This window comes from Dendrobates tinctorius, unplaced genomic scaffold (assembly GCF_039654945.1).
Source record: "Dendrobates tinctorius isolate UK_male_01 unplaced genomic scaffold, ASM3965494v1 ptg000312l, whole genome shotgun sequence".
Lineage (NCBI taxonomy): Eukaryota > Metazoa > Chordata > Amphibia > Anura > Dendrobatidae > Dendrobates > Dendrobates tinctorius.
The window spans coordinates 2949048-2973092 of NW_027361979.1; the positions used below are offsets into that span (position 1 = coordinate 2949048).

The 24045-nt window shown below is 50.7% G+C and overlaps 1 protein-coding gene across 4 annotated transcripts in view; it reads left to right on the forward strand.

Annotated features, from left to right (window-relative positions):
• The first annotated feature begins 1934 nt into the window (after window positions 1-1934).
• Window positions 1935-24045, forward strand: part of PARL (presenilin associated rhomboid like) — a 126726-nt gene continuing 104615 nt past the window's right edge. Inside the window, exon 1 of one of the 4 annotated variants that reach the window (XM_073561044.1) lies at window positions 1935-2065. The gene's annotated coding sequence lies outside the window, so the exon portion shown is untranslated. Of the gene's footprint in view, window positions 2066-2193; window positions 2223-7275; window positions 7659-24045 lie in introns of those variants that run through there. The other 3 variants (XM_073561041.1, XM_073561043.1, XM_073561042.1) reach the window with 3 other exon arrangements.

Consider the following 24045-nt stretch of genomic DNA (forward strand, 5'->3'; position numbering starts at 1 on the left):
ATATATGGCATACAGTGCAGAGCTGTGTATATATATATGGCATACAGTGCAGAGCTGTGTATATATATATATGGCATACAGTGCAGAGCTGTGTATATATATATATGGCATACAGTGCAGAGCTGTATATATATATATATATATATAGCATACAGTGCAGAGCTGTGTATATATATATATATATATATATATGGCATACAGTGCAGAGCTGTGTATATATATATATATGGCATACAGTGCAGAGCTGTGTATATATATATATGGCATACAGTGCAGAGCTGTGTGTATATATATGGCATACAGTGCAGAGCTGTGTGTATATATATAGCATACAGTGCAGAGCTGTGTATATATATATATATGGCATACAGTGCAGAGCTGTGTATATATATATGGCATACAGTGCAGAGCTGTGTGTATATATATAGCATACAGTGCAGAGCTGTGTATATATATATGGCATACAGTGCAGAGCTGTGTATATATATATGGCATACAGTGCAGAGCTGTGTATATATATAGCATACAGTGCAGAGCTGTGTATATATATATGGCATACAGTGCAGAGCTGTGTATATATATATGGCATACAGTGCAGAGCTGTGTATATATATATGGCATACAGTGCAGAGCTGTGTGTATATATATGGCATACAGTGCAGAGCTGTGTGTATATATATAGCATACAGTGCAGAGCTGTGTATATATATATATATAGCATACAGTGCAGAGCTGTGTATATATATATGGCATACAGTGCAGAGCTGTGTATATATATATGGCATACAGTGCAGAGCTGTGTATATATATATGGCATACAGTGCAGAGCTGTGTATATATATATATATGGCATACAGTGCAGAGCTGTATATATATATATGGCATACAGTGCAGAGCTGTGTATATATATAGCATACAGTGCAGAGCTGTGTATATATATATGGCATACAGTGCAGAGCTGTGTATATATATATGGCATACAGTGCAGAGCTGTGTATATATATATGGCATACAGTGCAGAGCTGTGTATATATATATGGCATACAGTGCAGAGCTGTGTATATATATATGGCATACAGTGCAGAGCTGTGTATATATATATGGCATACAGTGCAGAGCTGTGTATATATATATGGCATACAGTGCAGAGCTGTGTATATATATATGGCATACAGTGCAGAGCTGTGTATATATATATGGCATACAGTGCAGAGCTGTGTATATATATATGGCATACAGTGCAGAGCTGTGTATATATATATGGCATACAGTGCAGAGCTGTGTATATATATAGCATACAGTGCAGAGCTGTGTATATATATATGGCATACAGTGCAGAGCTGTGTATATATATATAGCATACAGTGCAGAGCTGTGTATATATATAGCATACAGTGCAGAGCTGTGTATATATATATGGCATACAGTGCAGAGCTGTGTATATATATATAGCATACAGTGCAGAGCTGTGTATATATATATGGCATACAGTGCAGAGCTGTGTATATATATATGGCATACAGTGCAGAGCTGTGTATATATATATAGCATACAGTGCAGAGCTGTGTATATATATATGGCATACAGTGCAGAGCTGTGTATATATATATAGCATACAGTGCAGAGCTGTGTATATATATATGGCATACAGTGCAGAGCTGTGTATATATATATATATATGGCATACAGTGCAGAGCTGTGTATATATATAGCATACAGTGCAGAGCTGTGTATATATATATGGCATACAGTGCAGAGCTGTGTATATATATAGCATACAGTGCAGAGCTGTGTATATATATATAGCATACAGTGCAGAGCTGTGTGTATATATATATAGCATACAGTGCAGAGCTGTGTATATATATGTGCAGACTCCAGAGCTGTGTCGTGATCATGAAGAGGACAAACTTGTATTATCCTCTCAGTCACAAAGACATTTTTAGACTGTGTGAAGTCTGGCTCCACCTACACAAGTGACGGGTCACATGGTCATGACATCATGAAAGGTCCTTTTGAGCACTAGGATTTCGCATTTTCTCCTTCTATTGGTTGAATTCCCCTGGTAAGTGACTGCGGTTCCCCTAATGTTGTGTGAGCACAGATAGGACTGGAAATATGACGTTGTGCCCATTACTTGGCATCACTGTGTGCTGCCTGCCCATGTGTTTTTGCAATAGCAGCCCTGCTGGCTGTAGGACCTGCTCCTGTGTTTCTTGGAGGTGACTATCTATATGAAGGGCAGGAAGCTTCTCTGTGGCTATAGCTGGCAGTGTCTGTGATTGTGTGTGTGTGTGTGGCTATAGCCGGCACTCTGTGTGAGTGTGCTGTGTGTGTGTTTGTGGCTACAGCCGGCACTGTCTGTGACTGTGTGTTTGTAGCTATAGCCGGCACTCTCTGTGGCTGTGTGTGTCTGTAGCTGGCACTGTCTGTGACTGTGTGTGTGTGTGGCTATAGCCGACACTCTCTGTGACTGTGTGTGTGGCTATAGCCGGCACTCTGTGTGAGTGTGCTGTGTGTGTGTTTGTGTCTACAGCCGGCACCGTCTGTGACTGTGTGTTTGTAGCTATAGCCGGCACTCTCTGTGGCTGTGTGTGTCTATAGCTGGCACTGTCTGTGACTGTGTGTGTGTGTGTGTGTGTGTGGCTATAGCCGGCACTGTCTGTGACTGTGTGTGTGTGTGTGTGGCTATAGCCGGCACTCTGTGTGCCTGTGTGTGTGGCTATAGCCGGCACTCTGTGTGCCTGTGTGTGTGGCTATAGCCGGCACTCTGTGTGCCTGTGTGTGTGGCTATAGCCGGCACTCTGTGTGCCTGTGTGTGTGGCTATAGCCGGCACTCTGTGTGCCTGTGTGTGTGGCTATAGCCGGCACTCTGTGTGCCTGTGTGTGTGGCTATAGCCGGCACTCTCTGTGGCTGTGTGTGTGGCTATAGCCGGCACTCTCTGTGGCTGTGTGTGTCTATAGCTGGCACTGTCTGTGACTGTGTGTGTGTGTGGCTATAGCCGGCACTGTCTGTGACTGTGTGTGTGGCTATAGCCGGCACTGTCTGTGACTGTGTGTGTGTGTGTGTGGCTATAGCCGGCACTGTCTGTGACTGTGTGTGTGTGTGGCTATAGCCGGCACTCTGTGTGCCTGTGTGTGTGGCTATAGCCGGCACTGTCTGTGGCTGTGCTGTGTGGGTGTGTGTGGCTATAGCCGGCACTCTGTGTGGGTGTTTGGGGCTATAGCCGGCACTCTGTGTGCCTACAGCCGGCACTCTGTGCGACTGTGTGTTTGTGGCTATAGCCGGCACTCTCTGTGGCTGTGTGTGTGTGTGGCTATAGCCGGCACTCTCTGTGGCTGTGTGTGTGTGTGGCTATAGCCGGCACTGTCTGTGACTGTGTGTGTGTGTGGCTATAGCCGGCACTGTCTGTGACTGTGTGTGTGGCTATAGCCGGCACTGTCTGTGACTGTGTGTGTGGCTATAGCCGGCACTGTCTGTGACTGTGTGTGTGGCTATAGCCGGCACTGTCTGTGACTGTGTGTGTGGCTATAGCCGGCACTGTCTGTGACTGTGTGTGTGGCTATAGCCGGCACTGTCTGTGACTGTGTGTGTGGCTATAGCCGGCACTGTCTGTGACTGTGTGTGTGGCTATAGCCGGCACTGTCTGTGACTGTGTGTGTGGCTATAGCCGGCACTGTCTGTGACTGTGTGTGTGGCTATAGCCGGCACTGTCTGTGACTGTGTGTGTGGCTATAGCCGGCACTGTCTGTGACTGTGTGTGTGGCTATAGCCGGCACTGTCTGTGACTGTGTGTGTGGCTATAGCCGGCACTGTCTGTGACTGTGTGTGTGGCTATAGCCGGCACTGTCTGTGACTGTGTGTGTGGCTATAGCCGGCACTGTCTGTGACTGTGTGTGTGGCTATAGCCGGCACTGTCTGTGACTGTGTGTGTGGCTATAGCCGGCACTGTCTGTGGCTGTGTGTGTGGCTATAGCCGGCACTGTCTGTGGCTGTGTGTGTGGCGATAGCCGGAACTCTCTGTGGCTGTGCTGTGTGTGTGTGTGGCTATAGCCGGCACTCTGTGTGCCTGTGTGTGTGGCTATAGCCGGCACTCTGTGTGGCTGTGTGTGTGTGGCTATAGCCGGCACTCTCTGTGGCTGTGTGTGTGTGGCTATAGCCGGCACACTCTGTGGCTGTGTGTGTGTGGCTATAGCTGGCACTCTCTGTGGCTGTGTGTGTGTGGCTATAGCCGGCACTCTCTGTGGCTGTGTGTGTGTGGCTATAGCCGGCACTCTGTGTGGCTGTGTGTGTGTGGCTATAGCCGGCACTCTGTGTGCCTGTGTGTGTGTGGCTATAGCCGGCACTCTGTGTGCCTGTGTGTGTGTGGCTATAGCCGGCACTCTGTGTGCCTGTGTGTGTGTGGCTATAGCCGGCACTCTGTGTGCCTGTGTGTGTGTGGCTATAGCCGGCACTCTGTGTGCCTGTGTGTGTGTGGCTATAGCCGGCACTCTGTGTGCCTGTGTGTGTGGCTATAGCCGGCACTCTGTGTGCCTGTGTGTGTGGCTATAGCCGGCACTCTGTGTGCCTGTGTGTGGCTATAGCCGGCACTCTGTGTGCCTGTGTGTGTGGCTACAGCCGGCACTCTGTGTGTTTGTGGCTATAGCCGGCCCTCTCTGTGGCTGTGTGTGTGGCTATAGCCGGCCCTCTCTGTGGCTGTGTGTGTGGCTATAGCCGGCACTCTCTGTGGCTGTGTGTGTCTATAGCCGGCACTGTCTGTGACTGTGTGTGTGTGTGTGGCTATAGCCGGCACTGTCTGTGGCTGTGTGTGTGGCGATAGCCGGAACTCTCTATGGCTGTGCTGTGTGTGTGGCTATAGCCGGCACTCTCTGTGGCTTTGTGTGGCTATAGCCGGCACTCTCTGTGGCTGTGTGTGTGGCTATAGCCGGCACTCTGTGGCTGTGTGTGTGTGTGTGGCTATAGCCGGCACTCTCTGTGGCTGTGTGTGTGTGGCTATAGCCGGCACTCTCTGTGGCTGTGTGTGTGTGGCTATAGCCGGCACTCTCTGTGGCTGTGTGTGTGGCTATAGCCGGCACTCTCTGTGGCTGTGTGTGTGTGGCTATAGCCGGCACTCTCTGTGGCTGTGTGAGTGTGGCTATAGCCGGCACTCTCTGTGGCTGTGTGTGTGTGGCTATAGCCGGCACTCTCTGTGGCTGTGTGTGTGTGGCTATAGCCGGCACTCTCTGTGGCTGTGTGTGTGTGGCTATAGCCGGCACTCTCTGTGGCTGTGTGTGTGTGGCTATAGCCGGCACTCTCTGTGGCTGTGTTTGTGTGTGGCTATAGCCGGCACTCTCTGTGGCTGTGTTTGTGTGTGGCTATAGCCGGCACTCTCTGTGGCTGTGTTTGTGTGTGGCTATAGCCGGCACTCTCTGTGGCTGTGTTTGTGTTTGGCTATAGCCGGCACTCTCTGTGGCTGTGTTTGTGTGTGGCTATAGCCGGCACTCTCTGTGGCTGTGTTTGTGTGTGGCTATAGCCAGCACTCTCTGTGGCTGTGTTTGTGTGTGGCGATAGCCGGCACTCTCTGTGGCTGTGTTTGTGTGTGGCGATAGCCGGCACTCTCTGTGGCTGTGTTTGTGTGTGGCGATAGCCGGAACTCTCTGTGGCTGTGCTGTGTGTGTGTGTGGCTATAGCTGGCACTCTGTGTGCCTGTGTGTGTGGCTACAGCCGGCACTCTGTGTGACTGTGTGTTTGTGGCTATAGCCGGCCCTCTCTGTGGCTGTGTGTGTGTGGCTATAAACGGCACTCTCTGTGGCTGTGTGTGTGGGGCTATAGCCGGCACTCTCTGTGGCTGTGTGTGTGTGGCTATAGCCGGCACTCTCTGTGGCTGTGTGTGTGTGTGGCTATAGCCGGCACTCTGTGTGACTGTGTGTGTGTGGCTATAGCCGGCACTCTGTGTGACTGTGTGTGTGTGGCTATAGACGGCACTCTGTGTGACTGTGTGTGTGTGGCTATAGACGGCACTCTGTGTGGCTGTGTGTGTGTGGCTATAGACGGCACTCTCTGTGGCTGTGTGTGTGTGGCTATAGACGGCACTCTCTGTGGCTGTGTGTGTGTGGCTATAGACGGCACTCTCTGTGGCTGTGTGTGTGTGGCTATAGACGGCACTCTCTGTGGCTGTGTGTGTGTGTGGCTATAGCCGGCACTCTCTGTGGCTGTGTGTGTGTGTGGCTATAGCCGGCACTCTCTGTGGCTGTGTGTGCGTGTGGCTATAGCCGGCACTCTCTGTGGCTGTGTGTGCGTGTGGCTATAGCCGGCACTCTCTGTGGCTGTGTGTGTGTGTAGCTATAGCCGGCACTCTCTGTGGCTGTGTGTGTGTGTGGCTATAGCCGGCACTCTCTGTGGCCGTGTGTGTGTGGCTATAGCCGGCACTCTCTGTGGCCGTGTGTGTGTGGCTATAGCCGGCACTCTCTGTGGCCGTGTGTGTGTGGCTATAGCCGGCACTCTCTGTGGCCGTGTGTGTGTGGCTATAGCCGGCACTCTCTGTGGCCGTGTGTGTGTGGCTACAGCCGGCACTCTCTGTGGCTGTGTGTGTGTGGCTACAGCCGGCACGCTGTGTGTGTGTGGCTATAGCCGGCACTCTGTGTGGCTGTAGCCGGCACTCTGTGTGGCTGTAGCCGGCACTCTGTGTGGCTATAGCCGGCACTCTGTGTGGCTATAGCCGGCACTTTCTGCGGCTGTGTGTGTGGTTATAGCCGGCACTCTCTGTGGCTGTGTGTGTGTGTGTGGCTATAGCCGGCACTCTCTGTGGCTGTGTGTGTCTGTGGCTATAGCCGGCACTCTCTGTGGCTGTGTGTGTGTGGCTATAGCCGGCACTCTGTGTGGCTATAGCCGGCACTTTCTGTGGCTGTGTGTGTGTCTTGCTATAGCCGGCACTCTCTGTGGCTGTCTGTGTGTGTGGCTATAGCTGGCACTCTCTGTGGCTGTGTGTGTCTGTGGCTGTGTGTGTCTATGGCTATATCCGGCACTCTCTGTGGCTGTGTGTGTGTGGCTATAGCCGGCATGTCTCTTGCAAGCACATTTTCCAGGACTTCCCTTCTGACATCTCCACCAGGAGGTAGTCCTTCCTATTCTTGGTAGGAAATAAAAAAGAGGTCAAATAGCCTCTTACCACATCCACCCACCAGAGTTTTTCCTGTCCCTATCGGGGACATATGCTTGACGCGAAAAAATAAGCACTTGCTAATTGAGGTCTCTGGGAGTTTTTTTTTTTTTTTTTTTTCGTGGAGGGGGGGGGTGTTCCATACCTTCCTTCCTCATGTGACAGAGCCAGGCTGATAGCTCTGGAAGGGGTCCCTCAGTATACACTTGAGCTGGGTGTTCCTGGGGATAGTCGTATTCCTCTGTAGGGAGCTCTAGATTTCCTGCTGCTGGGTACAAAAGCATGCCCAAGCAGGGCACTTCTTGAGGAACTCCTGGCCGGCGTGCATTCCATGATGACGCGGCTTCCGATCCACAAGTACCAGCCACCTCTAGCATTTCGTCTTGCATGGAAAGCATATGTCACAGAGACATGATGTATCTTCAAAGCCGTGTGCGTTCCAGCGTGAACTGCAGGACCCTACTGGATGGTTTGATTGGCAGAATATGGGTCTATTATGATCTGATGAATAGAAGCAAGGTGAGCAATGCTATTTAAATTGCTTAAAGTGTACCTGTCAGAAGGATTTTACTAAGTAAATTAGAGGAATTGTCATGTTGGCGTTGTTACCCTGATTAAAATGAAACCTGTCTTCTGGTTCTTGTGTAATCAGTGTTAGAAGTTTTCAGTTAATGAAATGCTTGTGCTCTGGGGCGGGACTGTAGGCAGAGTTTTATTTCCATGCTTTAGGCCATAGAATCCAAGAAGAGACCTGCCCACAGGCCACCCCAAAGCACATGGTCTGTCTCTTTCTGTCTCCATGATGAGGAACATGTTTGTTTCTGGGCGGACTGTGAGCAGGTCTTTTCTTGGTTTCTCTGGCTTCGAGCAAAAGACTCTGCCTACAGGCGCGCCCCAGAGTATGAGCATATCTAGCCAGTCTAGACGGCAAGATAGGATTATTAGAGGAAAAGAATCTCTAACTTAGTTTACCATTCCAAAAAGGAAACCATGGATTATCTCACCATATGTAAATGTCACTACAGACGCTAGCCGCAGTGGTTGGGGGCCCACAGAGACTCAATATCTTCAAGGTACATGGCCCACCTCAATACACAACAGACTTTCAGATTACAGAGAACTCTGTGCAGTGTGAGAGATGTTACGGAGATGCCAAGCACGTCTCAAAGACCAACACGTCAGATTATTTTCAGACAACTCCACTGCAGTCTCTTTCCTTCTTCATCAAGGAGGGCGGAAATATCGTCGTCTTCAGGCCATATCTGAAGAAATATTTATTTAGGGAGGAAATACTGTCTAGCCAATCTCAGCGGTTCACCTAAAAGGATCAAAAAATCAAGTAGCAGATTTTCTAAGCAGAGAGACGATTCAACCATCAGAGTGGACCCTGAACAGGGAAGTTTTTCACCAGTTAATACAATGCTGGGGCTTCCCAGTAATAGACTTGTTTGACTCCAGAGAAAGTCTTAGTTACTCACCGGTTAACGGTGTTTTTCGGAGTCCATGACAGCACCACCTTGAAGAGGGGATCCGCCCTTCAGGAACAGGAAACCTACAGATACAAAAGGGCGGCACCTCTCCCACGCTTCAGTTGGATTACAGAGCACAAGAGGACCACAATGGTTAATGGCAAAATTTATATACAGTACTTTTACGCAACTATTCCTTACCAGTGTACATACAAGAGGAAGAAGTGCACACCCAAATTTAAACTAAAGGGAGGGAATATACGGGTGCTGTCATGGACTCCGAAAAACACAGTTAACCGGTGAGTAACTAAGACTTTATCGGTCGTCCATGACAGCACCACCTGAGAGAATTACAGAGAGTAAAACTATTTAGGGAGGGACTACAGCCTGCAGTACCCTTATACCAAAAGAGAGGTCTGTGGAAGCACCCAAGTCTAGCCTATAATGACTATAAAAGGTGCTCAGAGAGGACCAAGTAGCCGCCTTACATATCTGGTCAATGGACACTTCTGACCTTTCGGCCCACCTGGCTAGTGTACTTTTTGACGCTCTACAACCTTTCCTAGGGCCATGATGAGAGACAAACAGAGCATTATCTTTTTTCCAGGGATCGGTAACTGCCAGATATTCTATGAGGCATTTCCTAACATCCAAGGTGTGAAGCTTCTCTTCCTTCTCATTAGCTGGATTAGGGAGGAAAGATGGAAGGACTATCTCCTGTGTCCTATGAAAGCTGGAAACTACCTTAGGTAAATATGCCGGATCAGGTCTGAGTATTACCCTATCGTCCTTGAACTGTATATAAGGAGGACGTCTAGATTATGCCTGGATGTCGCTTGCCCTACGAGCTGAGGTTAGAGCTACCAGGAAGGCTACTTTGAGGGACAGGTTTTTTATGGAAGCTAATGAGATAGGTTCGAATGAGGCTTCTGTCATAGCCGTGAGGACTAGGTTCAAGTCCCACGGCATGAATCTATCCTTTGCTATTGGCCTGGATCTACCTGCTGCCTTAATGAATCTACTGATCCAGTAATTACCCGCGATGTTGCAGCTAAAGAGGGCCCCCAAGGCTGATACTTGTACTTTAAGGGTACTAGTGGAGAGCCCCATATCCAGACCTTTCTGAAGAAACTCTAAGATTTGGTTTACAGGTACTGAAGCGCCAGCAACCACTCCAGAGTTCTGCAGGAATTTTTTCCAAATTCTGACAAATTTTGGTGGTGATGACTTTTCTAGTTTTAAGTAGGGTGCTAATCAGGTCTGGGGAGAAGCTTTTTTCTCTCAGTAGTGTCCGTTCAAACTCCACGCCGTCAGATGTAGGCGAGCCACCTGAGGATGGAACACTGGGCCCTGGGATAGGAGATCCGGGATGTCCGGAAGGACCCAAGGGTCGGACACTGACATGGTCCTGAGGCAAGAAAACCAAGCCCTCCTGGGCCAAAATGGAGCGATAACGATCACCCTTGCTTTGTCGCTCCTGATTTTCTTCATCACCAGGGGTAGTAGCGATAGGGGAGGGAAGGCGTATGCTAGCCCGAAGTCCCACTTTATCAGAAAGGCATCTACCGCCAGGGGGTTCTCTCTGGGATTTAGGGAGCAAAATTGTTTTAATTTTCTGTTTTCCCTGGTAGCGAAGAGGTCTACCTCTGGTTGTCCCCATCTTTGTACAATCAGGTCGAAGATCGAGGTGCTTAGGGACCATTCTCCTTGTTTTAGTGGATTGCGGCTTAGGAAATCTGCTGTGATATTTTCCTTCCCTTTTATATGTAGAGCTGTTAAAGATTGAAAATGCTGCTCTGCTAGCCGGAACAACCGTTCTGCCACATTCATCAGGGGTTTGGAACGAGTCCCGCCTTGGTGGTTGATATAAGCCACGGTGACCTGATTGTCGGAGAACACTCGCACATGATGGCCCTGTAGATACACAAGTAGCTCCTTAGCGGCCTGCTCTACCGCTGTCAACTCTTTCAGATTAGATGACATTTCTATCTGATGATGCTCCCATAGGCCCTGTACCAGAATCTCACCCATATGGGCCCCCCAACCGGAAGGGCTAGCATCCGTGGTGATTATGCGGGATATGTCATACTCCCAGGGGACCCCTTTGGATAAATTATCTTTGACTAGTCACCACTCTAGGGACTCCATTGTGTTTCGGGACAAGGTTAGCTGACCCTCCAAGTAACCCCCAAGGACTCTCTGATGCCTTAAAACCTCGCCCTGCAGTTTTCTTGTATGAAACTGTGCCCACTGGACTGCCGGGATACAGGACGAGAGGGAACCCAGAAGGGACATGGCTTTCCTGAGGGACATGGTAGGGTTATTGCAAGCGTTCAGGACCTGATAGTGTAGGCGAACAAGCTTCTCCGGGGGCAGACGGCATTCCTGTTTCTCAGAGTCTAGGATCAGGCCCAAGAACTGTTGGACTCTCACCGGCTGTAACCGAGACTTTTTAATTTTAAGCAGCCATCCTAACCCCTCTAGGGCAGACATTGCCCTTTGTAGTTGTTCCAGACAATGTTTTGCTGTTTTCCCTACGATCAGGAAGTCATCTAAGTAGGGGATCACAAGAATGTCCGATTCACGTAGATGGGCCATAACTTCCGCTACAACTTTGGTAAACACACGGGGAGCGACTGCCACCCCAAAGGGGAGGGCCGCATATTGAAAATATTGGACTGACCCATCTAGCTGAACCGCCACTCTGAGAAACCGCTGATGGGCTGCACGAATGGGAATATGGTAGTAAGCGTCTTTTAAACCTAAGACCACCATAAAACAGTTTTGAAACAGTAATTTTATTGTTGATTTAATTGTCTCCATCTTAAACGGCCGTATAATCAGGAATTTGTTGAGGGATTTAAGGTTTATTATAGTTCTGAAGGACCCGTCTGGTTTGCGGACCAGGAACAGGGGGGAGTAAAACCCTTTCCCCGTTTCTCCCTCTGGGACCACCGTCAGGACCCTCTTACGGCAGAGATCATGCACCTCGGCCTCCAGGGCAGCTTGTTCTGGTGTGGAAGACCTGAGCGGGGTGACCTTAAATCGATCTTGGGGAACCCGGGCGAATTCTAGGCGTAGACCCGCATCTTTCACCCCCAGTATCCATTTACTATTGGAAATCAAGGACCAGGCTGGGTAGAAGGCAGCTAGTCTCCCCCCTACTGGGGCAACTAGTCATTGGGGAGGTTTTTTATTGTCACGTGCTGGACCTTCTTGATGCCCCCCCTCCTCCGAACATGAAGCCTGTACCTCTCCTTCTTCTGTCCTCCCATCTGCCCTGATCTCTGGACGGCCTTCTACGGAAATAGCCTTTCCTGGTAAAGGGACGTCTGTAGGAAGGATTCGGTAGACTGGGGAACTTCTTTTTATCATCCCCGGCTTTCTCTTAAGAGTTCATCCAAGACTGGGCCAAACCGATATTCGCCCTCACATGGAATGGAGCAGAGCCGTGATCTGGCCTGGATATCTCCCGGCCAGCATTTTAACCAAAGGGCCCTTCGAGCTGCGTTAGATAAACTCGCAGTTCTGGCTGCCATCCTCGCAGAGTCCGCTGAAGCATCCGCCAAAAAAGCTGCCGCACTTTGGATGATTGGCAGCGTTTTCCTGATAGAAGCTCTTGACACTCCGTCCTTTAGTTGGGAATCCAATTGGTCTAGCCAGACCATCATGGATCTGGCTGTACATGTGGCAGCTATCGCTGGTCTTAGAGCACCTGCTGACATCTCCCAAGTTCCCTTCAAAAAGGAGTCTGCTTTCTTATCTAACGGGTCTTTTAAGGAGGCCATGTCGTCGAAGGGAATGGAGGATTTTTTGGAGGCTTTGGCTACTGCCGCGTCCAGTTTAGGGGCTTTATCCCTTCTGTTTACCACTGGGTCGTCAAACGGGTACCTCCGTTTGAAGGCCGGAGGTAAGGAGCCTCTTTTTTCAGGTCTCCTCCATTCCCTATCTATTAGGCTCTGAACTTTATCATTTAATGGAAAGGCCTTCCGCTTCCTGGGATCTAGACCCCCGAACATCACGTCCTGAGCTGAAAGTTCCGGTTTTGTATCTGCTACCCCCATGGTGGACCTTATTGCTTTAACTAGCTTATCCATCTGGTCTAAGGGGAAGCAGAATCGACTCGAGTCTTCCTCTGAAGATGATGAAGTGGAGGCCGGGGAATCTGAAGAGTCATCGATCCTTAGGGCGGTCGAGGACTCTGAACCTGAGAAACTACATTCTCTTCCCCTAGAGGAATCCTTTTTAGACAGGGCCTTTATCTCTGTCCTGATTATGTCCCTCAGGCTTGCGGTGAAGTCCGGCATTTCTTCCGCTACCTGTATGGACGGGGGAGAGTGTAAGGGCCTGTCAATCTACCCCAGGGCCAACGTCCCCTTCCACCCCTACCGTTTGTCTCACGCATGGCTGACACAACTTTTTTTGGGTGGCCGTCCGGCAAGGGGCAACTACAGAGGGCACATTCCCTGTGCTTCTGTTTTCCCGTAGCTTTCCTCCCCTGTGAACAAAACATAAGGTAACACTGCATCAGGGTACATTCACGGAGATCTCTTACCCATGCAGATGAGGCAGGTACCGGATCACGGAGGGAGGCAGGAGGATCCTTTAGCCTGGAGGAACTTCTGTGGCTTTGTTCACCCGTCCGTTTCTGTTTTTTCTGCTGGCCACTCGCATGCGGCTTCTCTGTGGCCTGTTTCTGTGGGTGCTCCTGCACCTCGTCCAGCTGCTCTAAGGGGGCTTCTGTCGTATCCATCGCTGGCCTTCAGAAGCACCCCAGCAGCGTCACCTCCTGCCTTTTAAGGCCTCCTTGCCCGGGTCAGCAGGGTTCTCGCGCGCACCCCCCACCCGGGACCCCCCCCCCCCGCGACCCTCCCCCCGCCAGCTCCAGTCCTCCCCCGGCCGCCGCGCGCCGGAGGCCGGCCCCGCCCCCTCCGCCGCGTCACTTCCGCCGCCCGTCTGAGGCCTGCGGGGGACGTGCAGAAGGAGCAGGCACGGCGCCCCCCCCGGCTCAGGCCAGGCTACAGCCCCCACGCGCGCCGACCTGCGCCGCCGACCAGGCGCCACGCCAGGAGAGAGAGAGAGAGCGGCCACGGGGAGAGCGCACCAGGAGGGGCCCAGGTCATGCATACCTGGTGTGGCAATATGGAGGCGGCTGTCCACCGGACCCCTGGCTCCCACCTGCTCTCACCACCGTCGTGGAGACCTGCCCGGCCCCACCGTGGTGCTTCCAGGGACCCGAGCTTGACCGAGGTAGGAGACCCCCCTCGCTACCTGGGTCGGTCAGCCGGCCTGGGAATCCCTCGGCGACTCCATGATGGACGATCTGAAGTAAGTCCCGTCATCTAGGAACAGGAAACCAACTGATGCGTGGGAGAGGTGCCGCCCTTTTGTATCTGTAGGTTTCCTGTTCCTGAAGGGCGGATCCCCTCTCTCAGGTGGTGCTGTCATGGACGACCGATAAAAAAAACACAAAAACAAAGGCGTTCTTTTCATTGGACTCGGAGAACAATTCGACCGGGATAGACTTTATTCCAGCCTTGGGATATGGAACTAGCATATGCCTCCCCCCCCCCCCCCCCCCTTTCCCATTCTCTCTGATTCTGAAAGTATTGAGAAAGATCCAAGAGAACTAATCTACTGTATATACTCGAGTATAAGCCGAGGCCCCTAATTTTGGCACAAAAAACTGGGAAAACTTATTGACTTGAGTATAAACCTAGGGTGGGAAAATAAGCAGCTACTGGTAAATATCAAAAATAAAAATAGATACCAAAAAAAAGTAAAATTAATTGAGACATCAGTAGGTTAAATGTTTTTGAATATCCTTATTGAATCAGGAGCTCCATATAATGCTCCATACAGTTCATGATGGGCCCCATAAGATGCTCCATAAAGTTCATGATGGGCCCCATAAGATGCTTCATACAAAAAATATGTCCTATATAATGTTGCGCAAAGGTTAATAATGTGCCCCATAAGATGCTCCATATTAAAATATGCCCTATATAATGCTGCATAAAAGGTTAATGATGGCACCATAAGATGCTCCATAGAATAATAGGCCCCATATGCTGCTGCTGTGATTAAAAAAAAAAAAATAATAACATACTCGCCTCTTGTTGCTGGGGGCCAGGTGCCCGTGTCCTGAGCAGGTGGGGACACTGGCGCGCTATGGGGGCCAGGTGCCGGTGTCGCACTTGCGATATTCACCTGTCCCCGTTCCGCAGCGCGCCGCTGTGTCTTCCGGGTCCTCTGGCTGTGACTGTTCAGGCAGAGGGCGTGCACTAAACACGTCATTGCGCCCTCTGACCTGAATGTCACAGCCAGAGGACGCAGAAGAAAGCGTCGCGCAGCGGTGGAACAGGGACAGGTGAATATCGCATGGCTCCCCCAGTCATACATCCCCTCTTGGCGCGGTCTCGGCACTTCTTGCTTCTCCGTCATCCCGGGGCTGGCACCTCCTTCCAGTGTTCAGCGGTCACGTGGTACCGCTCATTAAAGTATTGAATATGCGCTCCACGCCTATGGGAGTGGAATCGCATGCATATTCATTACTTTAATGAGTGGTACCACGTGACCGCTGAACACAGGAAGAGCTGCCGGTGCCGAAGACCATCTGAGAAGCTGGGAAGTTCAGAGACCGTGCTAGGAGGGGGTGAGTATAATCCCACAGCAACCGGCTCCTGCCGCTCCCCCTCCTTACCCCCTGGTAAGCCAAGTATAAGCCAAGAGGGGCACTTTCAGCCTAAAAAAAAGGGCTGAAAATCTTGGCTTATACTCAAGTATATACGGCACGTTGATTCTGAGGCTGTGCCCACATTGCAGAAATGCTGCGGAAATGTCCGCAGCATTTCCGTAACTCCCTGCCACGGGTAATACACATGCGGAATTCGCATGCGTTTTCCCGCAAAAAAAAAAGCGTTTTGCAAGTGTCATGATCTGAGTTTGATCTGACAGATTTAATGTATATAGTGAACTTTTTTCCCTTTGGCTTGGTGCCAAAGTGGGTTGATTGCCCCCGATGGCCATTAGGGTCAAACGTGGTGTCGTATGGTCTAAGTTACCCCGGTGGTGGTTAGTGGTATTACACTTTAGTTAAAGTGCACATTTATCATGCAGGTGTGATTGCTGGCTCTGCTATAAAAGAGTCACAGGTGTTTCAATCAGAGTTGGTGATAGTTGTTCATTTGCAACCAATCTTGGTGGAGGAAGGAGCTGGAGAGAGCTCCTTGAAGCACGGTCTGAGCTCTGTTGTGGAAGTAGTCAGAGGGGATTTCCTTGCAGCTCTGACAGAGCTTGGTAGCAGCATTTCAGGAGGAGAGCTGCATTCTGGTGGTGGACTCTGTGCTGGAGCATTAGCACAGAGAGAGCTAAGTGTTTCTTTATCCCTGTTTGTGACTTTCCTTATGTGTGTTCTAGTACAGTGGTGGGATTAGTTTCCGCACCGACCAATTCCCTAGTGAGGGACTAGGTGCAGGGTGAGTCAGGGTTTCTAGGTTCCCGATCGGCGCCCGGTGCGGACTGGCTTAGGAACTGTTGAGGAGTGCAGGGTCACTGGCTCAGAGGAGTGCAGGGTCACTGGCTCAGGGGAGTGCAGGAGGTCTCCATTCCCTAGTGCAGGGCCCACCACTGTAATTGTTCCCTGTGTTTACCCTTATTATTTAAATTCGCCAGCTGGAGGCGGGGTATCCAGTTTTACGTGTACTTCTTAAATTCGCCAGCTGGAGGCGGTGTATCCGGCTGCACGTTCCATTATTATTTAAATTCGCCTAGCTGGAGGCGGTGTATCCAGGGTCACGTGTGCCATAAATTCGCCCTGCTGGAGGTGCTGTGTCCAGTCACACGTTGATCGTTACAGCAAGCATTTTTAGCTTGCGGAATGCTTGCGCTTTCCAAGTGATTTGAAGCGTCGCTTGGAAAAGTGATTGACAGGTTGGTCACCCTTGTCAAGCATAGTGCTTGACAAATGTGACCAACTTTTTACTATTGATGCTGCCTATGCATCATCATCAGTAGTAAAAGATAGTTTGAAGTTAAAAATGATGAAAAAAAATTGAAGTTAAAAATAATACGGTTATTCTCACCTTCCGACGGCCCCCCGATCTCCTCAGCGGTGCTCCCGGGGCGTTCCGTTCCCAGGGATGCTTTGCGCAAAGAACCTTTGTGATGTCACGCTCGCGAGACCGCGACGTCATCTCAGGTGATTCGCACAATGCATCACTGGGACCGGAAGATGCTGACAGCGTGGATGAAAGGCGGGAAGGCTCCAGGGGCCTCCAGAAGGTGAATATATCACTATTTTTAATTTTAATTCCATTTTTAACAGGAATATGGTACCCAGGATCTGGAGGAGAGTCTCCTCTCCTCCAGACCCTGGGTACCATCTGCACATGAAGCGCTCACTTTACGCATGGTGGGCATAGCCACATGCGTAAAGTGAGCGTTTCAATGCAATCCTATGGCGGCGGAATCGCCGCGATTCTACTGTAAGAATGGACATGCTGCGGATTTTACCGCTATGCGATTCCGCAGCGGAAAAATCCGCAGCATTGGCACAGCAACTACGGAATCCCATAGGATTGCATGGGAAAAACGCGGCGGAAACGCTTCAAAAAAGCAACGTGGGCACACAGCCTCATAGTTCCACATTGGTCCAAGAGAAGTTGGTTTTCCCTGCTAAACTGGATGTCTTTGAAAGGTCATGTCCTCCTTCCAACAAGGCACAAACTTTTGTCTCAGGGTCCATTATACCACCAGAATGTGGAAATGCTGCACCTATCAGGCTGGATCCTGAGATCAAAGGGGTTTTCAGAACCAGCCATCTCTACAATGAAGAGCTATAGGAAGCCAGTGACTTGGCTGTCTATACCATAATCTGGAAGAAATTCTGTGCACAAAACAAGGATCCAGTTTGCATTACCTTGGTCCCAGATAATCCTCTAATCCTAGACTTTCTTCTATCGGGATGTGACAAAGGGCTAAAGGGCCCGTTACACTAAGCGATATCGCTAGCAATATCGCTATAACGTCACTAGTTTTGTGACGCAGCAGCGATATTGCTAGCGATATCGCTATGTGTGATACTTACCTCCGACCGGCTCCCCCGCTGGTTATCGTTGATCGCGCGAGAACGTCCTGGGCCGTTTCTTGTCGGCCACTTCCTGCTGGGCTTCCTGCTGTGGCGACGAGCGACTCGTGGACGTGGGCGGGATGACGTCTTGATCGCCTCGTCTGACAGGTGAGTAGCGACCTCCGACCGCTGCTATGTCGCTGGTGAGATCTGCCTGTTTGGCAGCTCACTAGCGACCACTTAGCGATGCACCAATGATCCTGACCGCGTCATATCGTGGTCGGGATCGCTGGTGCATCGCTAAGTGTAACGGTACCCTAAGACCCAGTACTCTAAAAGTACTGTTACCAGCTCTAGGGGGTGTTTTGATTATCTCCAGGGCAATCATTTATGGATTATAAGGCTTGTAAAAGCTGTCCACCAGCTTAAACACACAATTTGGTGCGCCGTGCTTCCATGGGATCTCAGTCTAGTCTTATGCAAAATCTCATATGAACTGTTACACAAGACAGATTTGAGGTCCATATCTCTTAAGACAGCTTTCCTAGTAGCAATAACATTAGCAAGGCATAAAGGGAAATTCAAGCTTTCTCCATAAAATAATCATTTTATTTTTATAGCGAGAACATATTCCGCAGCACTTTGTTTTAGAGGGGACTTGTACAGACAATAAAAAAACCCGTATTTAAAAATCCAGGAACATTATATCATTCTGAGATTGGATCCAGTATTTCTACCTAAGATGACTTTCCACAGAAATCAGGATATTATTGTTAGCATAGCTGGTCTGGAGCCGGAATCTTCAGGAGTGGACCCTCTGGGCCGTGGCACCGAGGGGCCCCGGGCGAGCTGCCAGGTGGAACTGACCCCTATACAGGGACCGTTAGGAGCAGGCCCAGGGGTTCGAGTACCACAGTAGCTGGTACTGAGAGGGCGGCTCAGGATGGACTGGAGTAGGAGTGTGGGACTGAAGTGTAGAGGGCAGAACAGAGCTGGCACACAGGAGACAGGAGTGGAGTAAGACTGTAGACTGGAACGTGGAGGGACAGAAGTGTGAATGACAGGATGGAGCTGGAACACAGGAGACAGGAATGGAGTAAGAGAGTAGACTGGAACGTGGAGGGATGGCTGGAGCAGGAACACAGGAGATAGGATTAGAGGAGGACGGAAGGACTGGCGCAGGATGGAACTGGAACACCGGAGGTAGGACGGAAGGACTGGAGCAGGATGGAACAGGAACACCGGAGACAGGACTGGAGTAGGACAGCAGGATGGAACAGGAACACCGGAGACAGGACTGGAGTAGGACAGCAGGATGAAACAGGAACACCGGAGACAGGACTGGAGTAGGACAGCAGGATGAAACAGGAACACCGGAGACAGGACTGGAGTAGGACAGCAGGATGGAACAGGAACACCGGAGACAGGACTGGAGTAGGACAGCAGGATGGAATAGGAACACCGGAGACAGGATTAGAGTGCAGCAGGACTGGAGCAGGATGGAACAGGAACACCGGAGACAGGACTGGAGTGCAGCAGCGGAGACTGATAGCAGGACTGCGAGGCTGCTGCAGGGAGAACGGGAGTGTGAGACTGCAGAGAGCACACAAAGAAGCGGGGCCCAGTGTGCTAGGAAACACAACGATTAGGTGCCTCCCTGAGGGGGAAGCGGCCTGATATGCCCCTGTCTGGTCTGCCATTGGTCAGGGGGTGCTTCCAGGTCAGGGCACGGCCGGAGCACAAGAGGCAGAAGGGAGGCGCGGCCGCGGCCTATGGCGCATTGCATGCAGAGACGCCGTCGGCCGCGCACCTGTGAGAGGTAACCGCCGTGGCCGTCGGGCAGCGGGGGCTGCGGTGTGGGAGCGATGGCCGGGTGAGTATGCAGAGATGGCGTGGGAGCGATGGCCGGGTGCGTATGCAGAGACGGCGTGGGAGCGGAGGCCGGGTGAGTATGTCGGCACGGCGTGACAGTACCTCCTCCCCTAAGCCACCCTCCCCGGAAATTAGCAAGAAATCTCTTGAGGATAAGGGGAGCATTGATATTCTTCTGAGGTTCCCAGGATCTCTCCTCAGGACCAAAGCCCTTCCAGTCAACAAGAAAAAATGTCCTACCTCTGACCATTTTCATGGCGATAATGTCCTCCACTTCATAGACGTCGGCACCCACCGGCTGAGGACCGGAATCAGGCATGGAATGGAAGCGATTCAACACCACAGGTTTCAGGAGAGAGACGTGGAAGGTGTTCGGGACCCGGAGCGAAGCAGGCAACCTCAATTTGTTGGCGACTTCGTTGATACGTCCAAGAATTTCAAATGGACCGATGTAGCGTGGCCCCAACTTACAGGAGGGCAGTTTCAACCAGATGAATTTGGACGAGAGCCAGGCCTTGTCCCCGGCCCGATAGGGTGGAGGATCCAATCTCTTCTTGTCGGCATAATTCTTCATCCGATCAGCGGACTTCTTGAGTGACGTGTTGGTCTTGGCTCAAATCTTGGAAAATTCGGAGGACAAAGCGTTGGCCGCGGGTACCTCGGAGGCAGAGGTTATCGGAAGGGGAACACCAGGATGTCTGCCGAACACAATGAAAAACGGAGACTTGGCCGAAGACTCGCCAGCATGGTTGTTGTAAGCAAACTCTGCCCAGGGAAGTAAGTCAACCCAATCGTTCTGGTGGGCGTTGGAGAAATGATGTAGGTACCCAGTCAACGTCTGGTTGGTACGCTCCACCTGCCCGTTGGACTATGGATGGTAGGCCGAGGAGAAGTGAAGGAAAACGTTCATGAGCTTACAAAGTGATCGCCAGAACTTGGAGGTAAACTGAACCCCTCGATCCGACACAATGCGTTGAGGTAGTCCATGGAGTCTGAAGATTTGGCGGATGAAGACTTTGGCCAGCTCCGGAGCCGAGGGGAGACCGGGCAGAGGGACGAAGTGGGCCATCTTGGAAAAACGATCCACCACCACCAAGATGACTGTGCAGCCGGAAGAACAGGGTCGGTCGGTGATGAAATCCATGGCGATGTTCTCCCAAGGGACCGCAGGGACGGGCAACGGCAGCAACAAGCCGGACGGAGGTCTTCGTGGCACTTTGTTTTTTTGCACAGGATGGACAAGAAGCCACAAAATCGAGTACATCTTGGCGAAGCGTGGACCACCAGTAGTGACGCGCGATAAGATCCAGGGTCGTCTTAGTCCCGGCATGGCCGGCCAGTTTGGTGGAGTGCCCCCATAGGAGGACTTTTCGCTTGAGGTTCTCAGGCACAAGGGTTTTGCTAGGAGGAGGAGCAAGCAAGTTCACTGGAGCCACTGTGATGATCCTAGTGGGGTCAGTGATATGCGAGGGCTCCTCCGTGGTTTCGTGTGGCTGGAAGACCCTGGACAGAGCGTCGACTTTGGTATTTTTGTTGCCGGGAAGGAAACGGAGCTCGAAGTCAAAACAAGGACCATCTGGCCTGACGAAGGTTGAGTCTCTGGGCAGACTGGAGATAGGCCAGATTCTTGTGATCTGAGAAGATGACAAAGGGTTGGACAGTTCCGTCCAGGAGGTGACGCCACTCCTCCAAGGCCAACTTGATGGCCAGAAGTTCCCGGTCGCCGATCGAGTAGTTAAACTCGGATGGAGAAAAGGCCTTCGAGAAGAAGCCACAAGGGTGCAGACGACTGGAGGCGGATCTCTGGGACAATACTGCCCCAGCACCCGTCGAGGAAGAGTCCACCTCGAGCACAAAAGGTCAGTTGCTCTCCGGGCGATGCTGGACCGGAGCCGTGGAGAAAGCCCGTTTTAGGGTCAGAAAGGCCTCTTCAGCCTCTGGAGGCCAATCCTTGGGAGCAGTCCCTTTACGGGTGAGAGCAGAAATAGGTGTTGTGATTGCGGAAAAGTGAGATTGCCGGTAATAATCGGTGAATCCGAGAAATTGTTGTATCGTCCTTACTCCGACGGGGCGAGGCCATTTGAGAATGGCAGACAGCTTCTCGGGGTCCATCCTCAGTCCAGCGTCAGATATAATGTATCCCAGAAACGGCAGAGAGGTCTGTTCGAAGAGACATTTCTCTATCTTCGTATACAGGCAGCGGGGGGCTGCGGCGTAGGAGTGATGGCCAGGTGAGTATGCAGAGACGGCGTGGGAGCGGAGGCCGGGTGAGTATGTCGGCACGGCGTGACAATTATCTTGAGTTTTTCTTCTGTCAGAATTACAGCAATCAACGAGCGCTTTCATTCCACTCCTTGGACGTAAGGAGAGCGGTCTTGCAATATTTGAGCATTATTGGAGATTGGAGAGTTTACTCAAATCTCTTTGTCCAGTTTGCAGTAAAAGAAAGCAAAGGAAGGAAAACATCAAAATTGACGCTAGCTAGGTGGATCAAGAGGGCTATCGGTACAGCATATGTTACGGAAATACGGTCTCCCGGAAACTATCAGTGCCCATTCAATGAGAGCAGTATCCACTTCATAGGCAGAAAGAGCAGGGGCCTCAGTAGATCATATCTGCATAGCAGCAACCTTGTCAAATGTCAATACTTTCTGTAGACATTATAAACTGGACGTTCTGTCAAACCAACAAGCCTTTAGGCTGGTTTCACACTTGTGGATGGAGGTGCTGCGGAGGGCTGCGTACTTCCTCCGTGAAGCTCCGCCCACCGCCGCACCTCCTCCGGTCAGCTCAGCCTATGTCTGCATGCGTTCTACATGCCGCCTGAGTACCTATATTTAAAATGGGTACGCCTCCGCATGCATCGTTTTGACGGTGCAGCGATCTGTACCGAATGCAACATGTTGCATTTTGTTGCGGTCGCCGCTCTGTTAAAACAACGCATGCGGACGCATCCGCATGGCCCTGCATACCCATGTTAAATATAGGTACTCAGGCATGCAGACATAGGCGGAGCTGACCAGAGGAGGTGCGGCGGTGGGCGGAGATTCACGGAGGAAGTACGCAGCCCTCTGCAGCACCTCCATCCGCAAGTGTAAAACCAGCCTTAGCCAACCTTATAGGGGTTAAGTAATTCACCTGGAGGTGTTGTTCGGAGAGATGTCCTGGAAAGTAGGAATTAGTCTTGCTGGTAATGGTATTTCCAGGAGTCCATCATGACAGCATCCCTTATATTTCCTACCTTGTGTTTCCTGTCTGCTGTGTAAGATAAATGTATGTGGAAGAAATTCAATAATTACTTGTTGCATTCATCGGTGTGGTACTTGGAAAATAACTGGTGGGTGGTGGTGGTGAGAGGCTATTTCACCTCTTCTGTGTTCCTTTCCCTATCAAGCATAAGGACTACCTTCTGTATATAAGCCCCCAACCCTACATGGAAGAACTGAAAAATAAGTTTTATTATACCCACCTGTGGCCAACTCCCCCCCCCCCCCCCCCCAATCCATCTGGGACGTTACATCACACATCAGTGTTCAGCTCCTCATTCTGTATAACAGCCAGTCTGAGATTAGGAGGTGTGCAACGCCCCCTGTTCTTTACAGAATGTGGAGGTCACTGGTAAAATACTGGAGGGGAGATATGTGTCACTTAGGATGTTAGCCTCAGTGATCTGAACCCAGAAGTATGCTCCAGCATGTTATGTACTGAGAGGGGTTAATCGTCCTTAATAGGGCTGGGTTTTGGTGAACAGCTTGAAGGGAGCTGGAGGGAGGCTATTTACCATATCTCCACACCAGGGTTTAGTCCAGAAGGTAAATGTGAAACCTTTGGATTCATTCAGTGTTTGGTGTGTCTAGAGATGAGATCTCCAGAGCTGTGCTCATGTTAAAGAGAACACAACCTTTTTTTTTTTTTTTCCCCCAGTGGGCAAGCCCCACAGCCACAAAGACTGTACTGTATGTTTAATTTATTGTTTCCCATTATGCCAGAAGGGCAGTGTTTTGTTTTGGACTAGTTTTTGCATTACGTTTTTAATAAACGAGTTGAAAAGTTAAATGGAAATTGTTCCCGTGACTAATTCTTTGAGCAGTCAAGTGAGTCGATCTACCACAAGAGTTACAGCTATTATAAAGAGACTCGTTGATAGTAACAGCATGGAGCTGCACACTGTTGTAATATCCCAGACGGAGGGGCGAGCAGTGAAGAGAAGCTTCTGTCACACCTTCCCCCTGATAATGTCTCCCTGTCTGCCTTCTGAGGTGAGGGGATGTGGCCTGCTCCTGGCTTTTACTAGCAGCAGCCAGCCCCCTGATAATGTCTCCTTCACTACAGGCCATGCCCCCGCCATGCTTTCATACCTCGGACTGCAGACAAGGAGACATCAGGGGGCTGGTGTGATAGCAGCTGTTCTTCACTGCTCACCCCTCCATCTGGGACATTACAGGGAGTAATACTCCCATCAGCCGCCGCCTGCTGTCTCTTTTATTAAATGTAA